This window comes from Phascolarctos cinereus, unplaced genomic scaffold (assembly GCF_003287225.1).
Source record: "Phascolarctos cinereus isolate Bilbo 61053 unplaced genomic scaffold, phaCin_HiC Scaffold_4;HRSCAF=312, whole genome shotgun sequence".
Classification (NCBI taxonomy): Eukaryota; Metazoa; Chordata; class Mammalia; order Diprotodontia; family Phascolarctidae; genus Phascolarctos; species Phascolarctos cinereus.
The window spans coordinates 532,925,097-532,941,788 of record NW_027555847.1 but is presented as its reverse complement, the minus strand read 5'-3'; positions in this window follow the sequence as shown (position 1 = coordinate 532,941,788).

Genomic DNA, 16,692 nt, shown 5'->3' with positions numbered 1-16,692 from the left:
AACCTTAATGAAAATGAAGCAAAGATACAATAGATGTCCCCCAGAATAATTTTCTATAATCTGTAAGGAACAATAGAGCTAAGGCTTTAGGTCAAAGGCAATCCCCATTTAAGACTTTTAAATTTATTTCTAATTCAATTGGACTACTGCCCCAAGCACAACTGGGATGAATCAACTCTCTGAATTCAGCAGATAAAAGGAGATGATTACAGAAAAGCTATAGTCTACATCTTTGACATTCTTTCCTAAAGAAAAGTCACCAAAAATAACACTGAAGTTATGTCTTCCTTTAATACTTTACAACTGAATATTTTGTTTCTTTTCATTTTATTTGAAAAAACTACATTATCAAACTTGTTACAATTTTAAAATGAGGCACTATGTTTTCTTTCCCATGACATTGTTGAACTCCTTACTGCAAAAACAAAGTTGGCTGACTATAAATTTATCCAAACATAAATAAATCCACCCCTTTCAACCTTCTCATCAACTTATATATAAATACAATGACAATCTTTTTCATGCATCCATATGGTCTTTAACTACTTCTATTAAATTCTTATTTGCTTGATCTGATAAATTGCTTTCAAAAATTGTTGCAGTTTCAAAATTGGCATTGAAAGCAATCCTAAATATAATTAGCAACAATCTACCTGAGAGGGAGAAATCTGTGAAAGAACTAGGGGACTGAGGTGCAAATTAAAATAGAATATGGAAAATAATTTGGCAGTGATTGTCAAAGAAGCTAAGACCCAACATAGATCCCCCTCCTAACAAACCACATATTGACAAGTGTCTGTTGCCCATGAATATTAATCATAGACTTTACAAGTGTACCGGATCTTTAATGTTGGTTATGAGACAGGTCCTTTTGAAAATAAAGCTTCATGTAATTTGGATCTAAATATATCATATTCATGCACTCTCCTTATGTTTTTAAAACTTCTCATGCCAGTTTTTACTGAAGAGGCATTTTTAAATGATTAACTTTTGATGTTATGCCCCATTTGAATATATATTTCTTTCATCCTTGTGAAAGGAGATATTTCTATTTTTATTTTTATCCCTTCTACCCCCATTGTTTTCCATTTTCTTTCCACTTGGTTGTGCTAATTGAGAAGCACCTCAGTATTAAGTGATCCTCAAATACCAGTCACAGTGGAGAAATTGTGCAGAACCTATTTGACTCACAACTCAACAGACAATGGTGAGAATTAGAAGGAAGAATCATGCAAGAATAAAATCTTTCTTCTCTACAGTTTATGAAAAGGAAATACATATATGTGTGTATATACATAATGATACATATGTGTGTGTTTCTACAAACAATTCTTGCTTCTTCCTCATTTACCAAAAGTCTGAGCATGGATTGGTAAATTTCCTTTTCTGAACATAAGCCAAGTTAGAATTCACCGATCCAAGTACAACCACGCTGAAGAGTAGTTTATTCATGCATATACTCACATACACACATACATATATACACATAAATTATATGTGTCATTTATATATACATATATGTACACATTATTTTTATCACAATGGTATGCATTTTTAAACAAATTGATAATAATGGATTTCAAAATATTTTATTAGCATTACCTAAAAAAGATAGAGAATTTTTATGGAGGAAATAGAACCTAAATTACTTATTATATAGGTATTATATTAACTTTTACATGTACCTTTCAAAGCTAAATGGTCAAGAAAGTTGTTAAGGTCCTTATTAACACCCAAAAAGTAAAATCCTCTTGTCACTTGTCACTTGTCATTTATCATATAAATTAAACCAGATATCCAATCCATGAAATTGTTGCTAAATCTTTTCTTTCTAATTCAAAACCTTCCCATTTTTTAAGGGCATAGATAAAATATGATTTTCCCCATAAAACTTCCTTGATTCCTTTTCCCCAACCCCCAAAAGGTAATTAATTCTCCCTCATCTTATCTCACAAAGTTTTCTTGCACTCTCTATATGTATTTCACATTTTCCAACATGGGGCAGCTAGGTTACACAGTGGGTAGAGTCCTGTGCCTTGAATAAGACAATTAATCTTCAGGAGTTTAAATCCAACCTCAGACACTGGGTGGCCTTCGGCAAGTCATTTAACCCTGTTTGCTTCAGTTCCTTATTTGTAAACTGGGCTGGAGAAGGAAATGACTAATCGCTCCAGTATCTTTGCCAAGAAAACCCCAAAATGAGATTATAAAATTGAAATGACTGAACAACAACCAGCATCACAGCATATTCTAAAATGCATTATATTTCCATGTATGTGTTTGTGTTTTATCATGAATGCTATCTGCAAATTCCATGAGGTTATGTATCATGCTTTATTTATCTTTTATCTACTCTACATATAGTACAACTCAATTCATGTTTGATAAATGTTTTTGTTCAATTTACTATAATCTAGTTGACAAGGCACATATTGGTTACTGAGGACTTAAACATGTATTTGCCAATGGAAAAATGGAGACCATTGGCAACCAGGATCATTGTATACGAATATAAATGAGAAGTTTTTAATATTGCTTTTATCACCACCTGATTACAATGAGCAGGCTATCATTCTTTTTCACTTCATGGATGAGGAAATTAAGCTTTAATTAAATTATAGATGTGCAAGTTATTTGTGTAATGTGACATCCAGATTGTGATCAGAATTTTTCCTCATTGGCCATTAACTACTTTAAATAACTCTCCTCCTTGGCTTAGGGTCCATATTTAACCTTTTATCAAAACCTGTATTTTTTCCTACATGGGTCATTTTTGCTGCTTACATGCCTTTCTTGTTTTTGTTTTGTAAACTGACATTACTTATGAAGAGATTAAGCATTAATGAGTATTAATGTTTCTCTGAATTGATAAGAAATATGTCACAAATAAATTATTGAAGTTTCAAAAATTCAGTCAGAAGAGCACCAACAATTTTCTTAAGTAATTACAAGGTGAAGATTGATTCTTATTGTACCTTTTCAACACTTTGACTTTTATTTATATTATTATAAAATCTACTAGATTATATGCCTTTCACAGGAAAAGGAAATTTTATGGTTGAATCCCATAATGTATTATCAATGGTATCTCTGTTATCAGTATCAGAATACCATTATCAATGATACTCGGAAGATCCTTTAATTGTGTAATCTTAGAATTTTCAAGCAAGAAGATGTTGAGATGACACATTAGACTGGCAAGTTCAGTGCTTTAAAAATATGTCTTGCTATAACTGTGAGGAAAAAATACCTTTTGTAAAGCTATCAAAAACATTTTTGTGAGATTTATAAAAAAGTGAAAAGTTTGGCACTTTTTTTTCCTGAATGTTTGGCAAGGGCAAAATATATCTTTCCCCCACGAGAAAAAAAAACAGCAACTTTTTTTTTGTCTAAATACTGACTTTATAAATGGGAAGGGGGTCATGTTTTGGCCTAAAGAATTGTCCTGAAATAATTTTGCTTGATTAAAATTGTGCCATAAAATAGAAAAGATATTTGTGCTCTTTGCTGTTTCTTTGAAGGATGTAAAATTAATATTACCCATCATACTCATTGTCTGTTATAAGGAACAAGGCTACTAGATTTTCCCATGTTTTGTAAAAAAACAAAAACAGAAACAAAAAAATTAACTAAAAAAACCCCTCAAAAACAAAAACAAACAAAGCAGTAATTTAAATTTCCTAAGTGTGCCATTGCCCACATATCCAATGTGATATCAAATCTTTATGCCTTTACTCATGTTATTTTTCAATTGTTTTCAGTCATGTCCAGTTCTTAGGTATAGCATTTGGTGTTTTCTTGCAGATACACTACAATGGTTTGCCACTTCCATTTCTAGCTTATTTTTCAAATGAACAAAGTGAGGCAAAAAGGGCTAAGTGATGCAAGGTTACATAGCTAGTAAATGTCTGAGACCAAATTTGATCCAAGGAAGATCAGTATTTGTAACTCTCAGTGCACTACTCTTTCAACTGGGACACCTATATATCTTTTCCTATATATCATCCCAATTAGCTTTTTATTCTTTATACCCATAAGGGTACGTGAAGGATGAAATCAAAATTTCATCAAAATAAGAAAATCTGGACAATAATATTTACTGCGACATAAATTAAAATATATTTAGCCAACAATATCATTTTCTTAATATTTACTGCGACATAAATTAAAATACATTTAGCCAACAATATCATTTTCTTGAGTGAATTTAGTGGAAATAGTGACTCTCCTTTTCTCTTCCTGGTCTGTGAAATCAAGCAATTATATATCTATGTCTATATCTATCCATATATACACATATACATATATCCATATATATGTATATGTGTATGCATTCATATACATGTGTATGTATCTGAACATGTGTATATGCATGGGTGTGCATATTGGTATGTATATATAAAAGTATATGTGTATATATGAGTGTATATATGCATATATATGTGTGTATATGTATGCACACGCATGCATGCATGCATGAGTGTATAGAAAAGTAAACTATTATAAAGCTGCACAGATACATAATATACTAGAGGGGCTTTGAAGCTTCACCTGATTCTGTGATTCCAATACTTTTTTGGAAATACTCTGGGCTCCCAAGACATTTGGTACTGTTTTTCATTTGTTTCCGAAGGGGACCATGACATCACTAAAGTGATGCCATGAGATGCAAGTGAATTGGATTTAAGTGCAGAGGGCTGTACAAAATCCCCAGCCTCATTTTTGCCTCTGCTATCCAATGGCCACATATGGATCAGAACAACTGAAGTTGGCCCAGGATTCAATGGGAGACCTGGTCATTTTCAAGCTAAGGTCTTTAACAGATCTCAGTTTGACTGAGACAGAATCCATTCAGTGATTAAGGATAATTTTTTTTAAAAAAATGAGGCAGGGAATGGCATCTTAAAAAAAATTATCTCCGAGGGGAAGACCCTCAGGGTTTCTGTCCAAAACAGAAAAAAAAATTTATTTACTCATTTACTCATTCTGAGCCAATCAAGACCCAAAAGGTGACTAAGTAGGGCTTAGACTGGGACCAGAGTGATTTGAAGTTAAGACTGATGTTTAAGAGAAAAAACAAAACTAAAAAAACAGACAAAAAAAAAGACAGGTTCAAAAATTAAAATCTACATTCCCTTTGGGCAGAGCACCAGCAGGTATGGGTGTGATACACTGTGTGAACAGAGAAGATGGGAAGAGGGGAAGAGAAGGGAAGGGAGGGGAAGCGAGGGGAAGGGAAGGGAGGGGAAGGGAAGGGAAGGGAAGGGAAGGGAAGGGAAGGAATAAATCAATAGGGTATATCTATGTATCTATGCTCACACATATATGTGTATGTATGTATATGCATGTGTGCATTTTCATATATATACATGCATACATATACCTACACATACATGTATATTACACCTATACGCACACATAGATAGATAGACAGATAGATAGATAGATAAATTACATATACATACATATACATATACAAATATGCATTCTTATATAGTGGTAGGTGCTGAGGTAAAAAACAAGTAAGAGACAAAACGACAACAATAAAATAATCCCTATGCTCAATGAGCTGATACACACACATACACACACACACACACACACACACACACACAAATTCAAGGTAAATAGCAGGTAATTTCTCAGAAAGTCACTAACTTCTAGAGGAGAGTGGATGCCCCAAGGTAGAAGGTTTTCCCTAAGGGAAGTTCAAGTTGTTTGGTTTTCTTTTGTTTTTCCTGTTCTACCTGAATTGTAAAACTATTGTGAGTACAGGTAGAGAAAAGGAGCATGAAGATATTGTGCAAGTAAAAGAGACTGTTATTTTTCTTTAATTGAGCCTAAATTCAGCTTTTATTCTATTTTTTGGTGAAAACAATTTTTTTAAATTTTTTAACATATGTTTTTAAAACTTTGGGTTGCAAATTTTCTTCCTTCTTCCCTCCCCACCCACCCTCATTGAAAAAGCAAGCATCTCAATAGAGATTATAGATATGTAGTCATTCAAAATGCTTCCATAGTATTCATGTTATGAAAAACTAAGTATATTTAACTTAATCCTATCCCACCCCCCATTTACTCTATTCTGTCTTTTGACCCTGTCCCTCCTCAGGAGTGTTTGTTTATGATTAGCCCCTCCCCAATCTGTCCTCCCCTCTATTGTCCCCCCGCTCTCTTGTCCCATTCCTCCCCCCCCCCCCCCGCTATTTTCCTGTAGGGTAAGATAGATTTCCATACCCCATTGTGTATATTATTTCCTCCTTAAACCAAATCCTATAAGAATAAGATTCACTCATTCCCTCTCACCATTTCCCATTCCCCCTGCATTGTAAAAGCCATTTCTTGTCTGTTTTATGTGAGATAATTTATCCCATTCTACCTCTCCCTTTCTCCTTCTCCCAGTATAATCCTTTCTCAACCATCAATTTTATTTTCCAGATATCACCCCTTCATCTTCAATTCACCCTGTGCCATCAATCTATCTATCTATCTATCTATCTATCTATCTATCTATCTATCTATCTATCTATCTACCTATCTATCTACACATACATATAATGTTTTTTCCCTCCTACTACCCTAATACTGACAAAGGACTCATGAGTTAACAAATATCATCTTTCCATGCAGGAATGTAAACAGTTCAACCTTAATAAGTCTCTTATGATTTCTATTACCCATTTACCTCTTCCATGTTTCACTTCAGTCTTGTATTTGAGAGTCAAATTTTTTATTCAGCTCTGGTCTTTTCCTCAAGAATACTTGAAAATCCCCTATTTAATTGAATGACCTTTTTTTTTTTTTTTACCATGAAGGAGTATGCTCAGTTTTGTTGGGTAGGTGATTCTTGGTTGCAACCCTATTTCCTTTACCCTCTGGAATATCATACACCATGCCCTCTGGTCACATAATGTAGAAGCTGCTAAATCTTGTGTTATCCTGATTGAGTTTCCACAATATTTGAATTGTTTCATTCTGGCTGCCGGCAATATTTTCTCCTTGACATACAAATTCTCTTATTTGTCTATAACGTTCCTGGGGGGGTCTTCTTCTTCCAGTAGCCAACATGGCAGAGTAAAAAGGTAGTCACTCTCACCCTCCTCTATCAACCTCTGAATATTGAGAAATATCCCCCCAGAAAAAAAAAAAACCCTGGAACAGCTGAACTGGAGGAACTGGTAGCAGCAGTACAGCAGCCCAGCAAATGGGTCTCCCAGTGCCTCAGCAAAAGTAAGGGAGGCAGCACTACAAAGGGACCCAGGTGGATAAGCACCCTGCAGCATTCATCTGAAAGGAACTAAAGAAAGCAACCTACAGTCTTCCTTAAGTCCCAGCCTTGCTGATGCCAACCCAACACCAGGTAAGCTGTCACAACCCTACAGCCTCCGACTGTCAACCAGGAGGAGATCCTGAAGTCCAGCTGGTAGAACAGGTAAACACCAACACCTGGACCTCTGAGTGCCTCAGTGAGGGCAAGGGGAACCTGTGGAAACCAGCTCAGAAAACCACCAAGTGCCTTGGCACTTTACTGCAAAGGAATTTCCCAGTGCATCAGCAGAAAGGAGGGAGGCAGCACTGCAAGGGGCCCCAGGCAGATAAATATCCTGCACCACCCATCTAAAAGGAGCTGAAGAATGCTAAAGGAAAGGAAAATCAGGCAACCTAGAATTGCCCCAAAGTTCCAGCCCTGATGATTCCAGCCCAACACAAGCTAAGCTGCGAGAACCCTACAGCCTCTAATTGCCAACATAGGAAGCCACAGCACCCAAAGCCAGTGATGAAGACGTAGGCTCCCAATACAAGAAGCTTGGGTCAGTGCCCTCTGTTACTCAGCAGAAAAGCTCAATCTCTTTAAAGGCCAGGGAATAAAGAAACCATGAGTAAAAAGAAATGGACCATAGATACATATTATGAGAAGAGTGCAGATCAAGACAGAAATTCTGAAAAGGAGAACATTGTCAACAAACCCACATAAGCAACATCAAAAGGGAATATGAACTTGTCTGAAGCCCAAAAAGCCTTCTTAGAAGAGCTCAAGAAGGATTTTACAAGTCAGATGAGAGAGATAGAAGAGTCCTTAAAAATACAATTGACCAATTGGAAAAAAAATACACTGAAGAAAACAAGTCCCTAAAAAACACAATTGGCAAATTGGAAAAAAAGAACACTGAAGAAAACAAATACCTTAAAAATATAATTGCTCAATTGGAGAATGATGTACAACAACTAACAGAAGGAAACAATCTGTTAAAAGCTAGAACTGGACAAATGGAATCTAATGACTCTATGTGAGAGCAAGAATCAGTCAAACAGGAACAAAAAAATGAAAAAATAGATGAAAAAGTAAAATACCTCATTGGTAGAACAACCGACCTGGAAAATCAATCCAGGAGAGACAATTTAAAAATTATTGGACTACCTGAAAATCATGATGAAAAAAAGAACCTTGACAGTATCTTTCAGTAAATCCTAAAGGAAAACTGCCCTGAAGTCCTAGATCCAGAAGGTAAAATAACCATCGAAAGAATACACTGCTCACCACGTGAAAGAGATCTCAAATTGACAATGCCAAGGAATGTAATAGCAAAATTCCAAAATTTCCAGATGAAAGATAAGGTGCTGCAAGCAGCCAGAAAGAAACAATTTAAGTATCATGGAACCATAGTCAGGATTACACAGGACCTTGCAGCTTCTATATTAAAAGACTGCAGGGCATGGAACATGATATTCTGTAAGGCAAAGAAACTTGGATTTCAGCCAAAGATCAAGTATCCTGCAAAAATGAGCATGATTTTTCAAGGGAGGAGATGGATATTGAATGAAATAGGGCACTTCCACACTTTCCTGATAAAAACACCTGAGCTCAACAAAAGAATTGATCTTCAAGTACAAGATTCAAGAAAGAGATAAAAAGGTAAATGGGACAGAACGATACAATATGTTGTTAAAAAGGGCAGACTATTTACATCCCTACAAGGGAAGATGACACTTGCAACTCTTGAGAACTGTATTGTTATTACACCATGTCAGAGGAGTATACATAAAGTGGGTGATATAGCATCTGAAATCTTAGAGGAGACGTTCAGAGAGTTACAGGAAGAAATACACAGCAAAACTATAATAGTGGGGTATCTCAACCTCCCCACCCCTGCACTAGATAAATCTAACCACAAAATTAAAAAAAAGAGGTTAAGGAGGTGAATAGAACATTAGAAAAGTTAAGTATGATAGACCTCTGGATAAAACTGAATGTGCATAGAAGGGAGCACTTGGCACGTACACAAAAATAGATCATGTACTAGGGCATAAAAATCTCATAATCCAATGCAGAAATGCAGAAATATTAAATGAATCTTTTTTTGAATCATGATGCAAAAAAAATTACATGTAGTAAAGGACCATCAAAAGATAGCCTTAAAAAAAATTGTAAACTAAATAATCTAATCCCAAAAAATGATTGGGTCAAACAACAAATCGTAGAAACAATCAATAACTTCATTCAAGAGAAGACAATAATGAGATAACATGACAAAAGTTATGAGGTGCAGCAAAAGCATTTCTTAGGGGAAGTTTTGTATCACTAAATGCTTACATAAATAAAATAGAAAAAGAGGAGATCAATGAATTGGGCATACAACTAAAAAAACTAGAAAAAGAACAAATTACAAATTATCAATTAAACAGTAAGTTGGAAATATTGAAAACCAAAGGAAAAATTAAGAAAATTGAAATTAAGAAAAATATGGAACTAATAAATAAATGTAAGAGCTGGTTTTATGGAAAACAAAAACAATAAAATAGATAAACATTTGGTTCATTTAATTAAAATAAAAAGAAAGAAGAAAACCAAATTACTAGTATCTAGAATGAAAAGGGTGAGGCTACCACAAGGAAGAGGACATTAAAACAATAATTAGGAATTATTTTGCCCAACTATGTGCCAACAAATTTGACAATCTTAGTGAAATGGATACATATTTACAGAAATATGAATTTCCCAGATTAACTGAAAAGGAAGTAAAATACTTGAATAATCCCATCTCAGAAAAAGAATTGAAAATGCCATGGATGAACTCCCTAGGAAAAATCTCCAGAGCCAGATGGATTTACATGCAAATTCTATCAAACATTTAAAGAACGAGTAATTCCAATACTATATAGACTATTTGGGAAAATAGTTGAAGAAGGAGTCTTACCAAATTCTTTTTATGATACAAATATGGTGCTGATACCTAAACCAAGAAGAATCGAAACAGAGGAAAAAAACCAAGTTCTATATCTATATCTATAGATATAGATATAGATATAGATACAGATATATAGATATATAGACCAAGTTCTATAATGAATATTGATGCAAAAAATTTAAACAAAATATTAGCAAGTAGATTACAACAACTTATCACAAGAATAATACACTATGACCAGGTAGGATTTATACCAGTAATGAAGGGTTGGTTCAATATTAGGAAAACTTTCAGAATAATTGAGCATATCAACACCAAAACCAACAGAAACCACATGATCATCTCAATAGCTGCAGAAAAAGCTTTTGATAAAATACAGCACCCATTCCTATTAAAAGCACTAGAAAACATAGGGCATAAATGGAGTTTTTCTTAAAATAATAACTAGCATCTCTCTAAAACCTTCATCAAGCATTATATGTAATGGGGACAAGCTAGAAGCATTTCCAATAAGATTGGGGGTGAAACAAGAATGTCCATTATCACCACTGTTATTCAATATCATACTGGACATGTTAGCTTTAGCAATAAGAGAAGAAAAAGAAATTGAAGGCCTTAGAATACGGAAAGAAGAAATAAAGCTATCACTCTTTGCAGATGACATGATGATATACTTAGAGAATCATAGAGTATCAAGTAAAAATCTACTTAAAATAGTGAACAACTTTAGCAAAGTTGCAGGCTAAAAAATAAACCCACATATGATATTCCTAGGAGTATTCCTTTGGGGATCTCTTTCAGGAGGAAATCAGTGGATTCTTTCAATTTCTCTTTTGCCCTCTGGTTCTAAAATATCAGGGTAATTTTCTTTGATAATTTCTTAAAAGGTGATTTTTTTGATCATGGCTTTCAGATAGATCAATAATTTTTAAATTCTCCTTACTGGATATATTTTCCAGGTCAGTTGTTTTTCCAAAGAGATATTTCACATTCTCTTCTATGCTTTTTCATGCTTTTTTAAATTAGTTTTGCAATGCCTTGATTTCACATAAAGTCAAAAGCTTCCAGTTGCTGTATTCTAATTTTTAGGGCAGTATTTTCTTCAGCAATCTTTTGGACTTCCTTTTCCATTTGACTAATTTTGCTTTTTAGGGCATTCTTCTGCTCATTGGCTTTTTTGACCTCTTCTGCCATTTAGATTAGGCTATTTTTTTAAGGTGTTATTTTCTTCAGTATTTTTTTGAGTCTCCTTTAGCATCACTCTTAGTTTCTCCTCTACTTCTCTTACTTTCTCCTTTTTAAGATCTTCCATGGCCTGGGACCAATTCATGTTTTTTCTTGGAGGCTTTGGATGTAGGAGCTTTGGCTTTGTTGTCTTCCTCTTTGTCACTGTAGTAAGGTAATATAGTCTGACTCTTTTTGCACTGCTTGCTCATGATCCCAGCTAATTACTTGAGTTATAAACTCTTTGTTAAGGTAAGGGTCTGTTTCCAGTATGGAGAATGTACTGTCCCAAGTTTCATGGGTTTTGTGTAGCTGTTTTCAGAGATACTTATAGAGACCTATCAATTTTCGGTTCTTCCAAGGTGCTACAATCAAGGGCAAGGTGTTTATTCCTTTCCTGTCCCGTGCTGTGGTCTATGAGTGACCATAAGCACTCTTTTCTGTCTTGGAACTATGACAAGGATTTTCCCTGTACAGCCAGTACAAGTTCCACCACACCAGTGCTCCTTTTTGTCCCAGGACAGCCTCACAAAACTGTGACCCAGATCCAAGCACAGGCAACGCAAAAGATTCCTGCACCAGCAGAGATATCCCTGCAATCCCCCCCCCATCAGACACTTGATTCCCCCTCAGTCTGTGGACAAGAAGCTCAGGAGGTAGCTGCTGCCTGGGGGCTAAGCTCCAGACTCAATCTGAGACCACAGTGCTTCTCTCTCTCACCACAGAAACAGACTTTTCCCACTGACCTTCTAAGTTGTCTCTGGCATTTGTGGATTGAGGAGCCCGGAAGTGACCACAGCTGCCAGCAATTCAGTTCTCTGAGGCCTGCTTCAGATTTGCTGAAGCCTGCCTGGCTGTGCCTCACTGCTCTCCTCACCCAGCCCATCACAATATACCTTTCTGATCAATCATCCAGGTTGTCTTGGGCTGGAAATTCGTTTCACTTTTTTTTTTTGTGAGTTCTGCTGCTTTACAATTTGTTTAGATCATTTTTTAAAATAAATATTTGCAGGAGTTTGGGGGAGAGCTCAAGCAAGTCACTGCTTTTACTCCAGCATCTTGGCTCTGCTCCCTCATTCTTTATTTATTATAAAGTATCCTAAGTTTTAAAGTATCCTACTTTTAAAAAAATCAAAAAAAAACCATATAGTGGTCATCTAAAAAATCTCATTTTATCTAAATCAAAATTCAATTATTCCATCTCCAAGGCAAGGCTCTTTCACCAGGTTTACTATAACCTCCTTACTTCTTCTCCTCTCCCTCCTCCTTCTCCCTTCTTCTTCTCCCTCATTATAACCGAGGCCCACTTTCTACTTACTCCATTTCCTTCAATCACATTTTGCATTTATTAGAACATGTAAACCAGACAGATTATAACCATGGTGAGGGGATTTCCCTTTCTATGGCTCCTCTTTCTTGCCTCTATTTTAGATGTAAGTGTGTGTGGAGGGGGAGGGGGCAATTAATTTCATTAAATTTAGACTTGAGAGGAATCTTAGAAATCATAGGATTATAATGCTTTTTTGTTTGTTTGTTTTCCAGAAGGGACATTTAATATTATTTATTTCAACCTCCTAATTTTAAAGATGATGAAGCTGAGGCCCATGGAGGTAATGTGACTTTCTCAAGGAGATAAGCTCAGCTTTAAACCCAAGTCCTCTGACTCCAAATTGAATACTTATGCCACTGTGTCTAAAAGGCCAATATTTTTAGTTGATTGTTAATATAAAAAATAAAAATTGAACATTTAATTTATTTTTAGAACACAAAGAAGTTTCTTACATGAAACAATTGAAGGAGGAGGGGAGAGAAGAAGAATTTATTTAGTATTATCCAATTTGATTCTCACGATGGTTGTGGGATTTAGAAGCTATTATCATCCCCCTTTTGTAGTTGAGAAAACTGAACAAAGAGGTTAAATCGCTTGCCAGAGATCACGCAGCTAGTAAGTGACTGAAGCTGGATTTGAACTCAGCTCCTCCTAATTAGCATTCTATCCACTGCATTGTATAACTAGCTACAATTCTATCTACCAACTATGTATTTCTGGTAAAATAAATCTAGATGTAGATATAGAGATGGAATTTCATGATTCTTTAGCTATGTTGACACTGAAGTATTTTCCCCTCTCCAATAACAAAGGTTGCATCTTCCTTGTGATCCCATGCAGTAAGAAAAAATGATTAAGAAAAATAAATTCTGCTGTGAAACACTAATTCAAAGTGGAATTCAAAAAAATTCATACACCTGGCAAGGTTTACCCAGAAGTTACTTTTCTGAGAATTTGTGAAAGAACAAAATATATTTGGTTGTTACAAAAATGTGTTTAGGGACCTATAACTAGTTTTTGAATCAGAAATATGGAATTTGAACAAGTATTCTATTTTTATTGTACATGTTGATTGTCCATCTAGTGATACATTTTTTGAGTGCACAAATCTTCCTTTTCTGTCATTTAATAAATTCATTAACCTGAGGAACTAATGAAATGTTATCATGGGTTGGTTTACAAAAAAACAGTTTACAAGTGCCCATGTGAAAATAACTATTTCTATATATATACAACTTAATTCCTTTTTGATTGCACAAGAGAAAGGAACTTAATTTATCAACCCTATTATCTCCTTGATTATGATTTCCATTTCTTCTAATGGAGACTCTCTGGCTCTTGGAGCTACTATGATAGCCTTTGTTCTTCTAAAACGGCATGAAAAATATCAGAGGGTGATAAAGGTATCATATAGCAGATTGGGGATAATTCTTTTTTCTACAAGTTCCAAGTTGCACTTGTCATTCAGCATTTCACCAAATGGGAAATGTTTGGATAAACTGTGATTAAAACCTTGTATCATTTCTACCTTTCTTTATTGGAGACTGTGGGATTGTGTACAAAAGAGGAATGGAGACTTGCATTAAAAGGTAGCTCAGCAGATAAGTATTTTAGCCAAAGAGTTTACAAGTTGAGATTTTGCGTAGAGAAAGGAGGCTATTAAGACTTAAAGCTAAGAATACAAGGATGTCTAAATCGTGTGATCTTGGTCAAAGGAGGAATTAAATGGGATGACTTACATCAAGACACTGGGTCCTTGCAGTGGCATATATATATATATATATATATATATGTAGAGGATATGATGGCCTCCATTTTTAAGAGGAGTTGTAAATTGATTAGCCACAAATTAAAATAGGGACATAAAATGGCTAATCTCTATTCTATGTCTCCAACTTGCTTTGGGTATTACTTTATAGAAAGAAAAGACATGTCTTTCAGAGAGGGCAGCATTATTATCTTCCTCTTAAACATATTTGTCCATATTCTGTACTCTTAGGGGCTATAGGAAGCAGAAACCTATCAGAAGCAAACATTGACCTCCTATGTGTGTACAGTTTGGGCTCTGTCTTTTAGTGCACCATCATAGCTAGTGTTCACATATGAAATAAGGAGAGCCTGCTTGCTGTTTGATACCTCAAAACATTGTATTGTGATTATCAATGCCTAGAACATTTTGAGAATTTTTATATCAACAAATTTTGCAATTGAAAGAGTGTTGTCCATTCTAGTCCAATTGTTACACACACACACACAAATCCTTTATATTATACCCAATAGATAATCATCTAGATTTTACTTGAAGACCTCCAGTGAGAGTGAACCCACCACTTCTTCCATAGCTCATTCTATTTTTTATATAGCTATGTTTAGGAAAGCTTTCCTTATATTATGCCTAAATCTACATTTTAGTATCTCTTGTTCCTCAGCTTTCTGCTCTCTGTAGCCAAGAAGAATAATTAAATTCTACTTTTACATGATTTTTATTCAAATTCATGGAGAAAAAAACAAATTTCGTGTGTGTGTGTGTGTGTGTGTATGTGTAATTGTTTTTAAGCTTGAAGGTTTCCAGAAATCCAGGAATATATTTCAACAGGTCTTATTTTTACAAATGAAATTATATATTTAAATTTTAACTGAAATTTAGCATTTCCTTCAATTACTTAAAAATAATAGAGATCACTGAACATAGACTCAAGAAAACCTGATTTCAAATAAACATCAATATTATGACCCTTGACAAGTCACTTAAGCATTGTCCAGCTCAGTTTCCTTAGCTATAAAATGGCAATACTAATATAACATTAAAAATGATATTTAAGTTTATATTATATAATACATATGGGCATATATATTACTAATATCTACCTCATGCTTGTTGCGAGAAGAAAAAAGCTTACAAAGCTTTAAATGTTATATAAAAGCTATTATTATCATTCATTATTTAATTATCATTACTGTTTTGTTTCTGTTATTATTATGTTCAGAAGGAATGACCAGATTGACAAAGGAATATATTACATCACAAACCTTAAAAAACTCCAGCTCTAGATAGTTTCCAAATTATTAATACCAATTGACATATATTTTATTAGTAATTTCTAAATATTTTCTGTAATTCTAGATGAGAACCATCTCCTTTGTTTATTTTTTTCCTTTCTTAAATCAAGTTTTATCTTAAGTAAATCTTAAATCAAATATTTCCCCAAAATTTTCCTTTCTACTATTCTAATACATGAAGTTGTCAGGTGAGTGAGTAGTTTTCTACCCATTCCTGCTACTTTAGATTCTATTTTTTGGAAGAAGTGCTGAATACTTGTAATAAAATTGTGCTCTAAATAAATACAAATAAGAATACATAAATACAAAATTTCATGGACTTTTGAGCACTTTGATGCTTAGGAAGAAGTTTAAGTAATTTTTCAAGCTTCTAGAATTGTGAAGACTTTTCCTTTAGGCGGGTTGCATAATCTGGTCACCTAGGGAAAGAGAAAAAGAGATTTTGAATAATCTCTTAATGTATTTGTTGTAATAATTAAGTTTTAACCTGTTTCAATTCATTTTTTTTGGCTTTTTTAAAATTTGTTTGTTGTTGGATAGTCAGTATAATCTAAGAGCGAGGAATACCTGTGGTCAAGTCATACCTTGTAGCTACTTGGAACCTTTAAATACAATTCCATTATTTTACAGATGAGAAAACTGAGTATGTGAGAAGATAAATTAAATATCTAATATCACACAGATTCTTCATAGACTGATTTTGAATCCTACCACCTACTCTAGTGTTCTATCCACTAGCATACCTATTTACTGTTATTTTGGAAAGTGTGGATTCCTTCATTCAGGGATGGCTCAATGAATATACAAATTCATTCCCTATCTCTTATCCCTACCCTGGTGAAAACAAAAAAACTACACTTACTGAACTTCATAGCACCGATAGCAACAAAA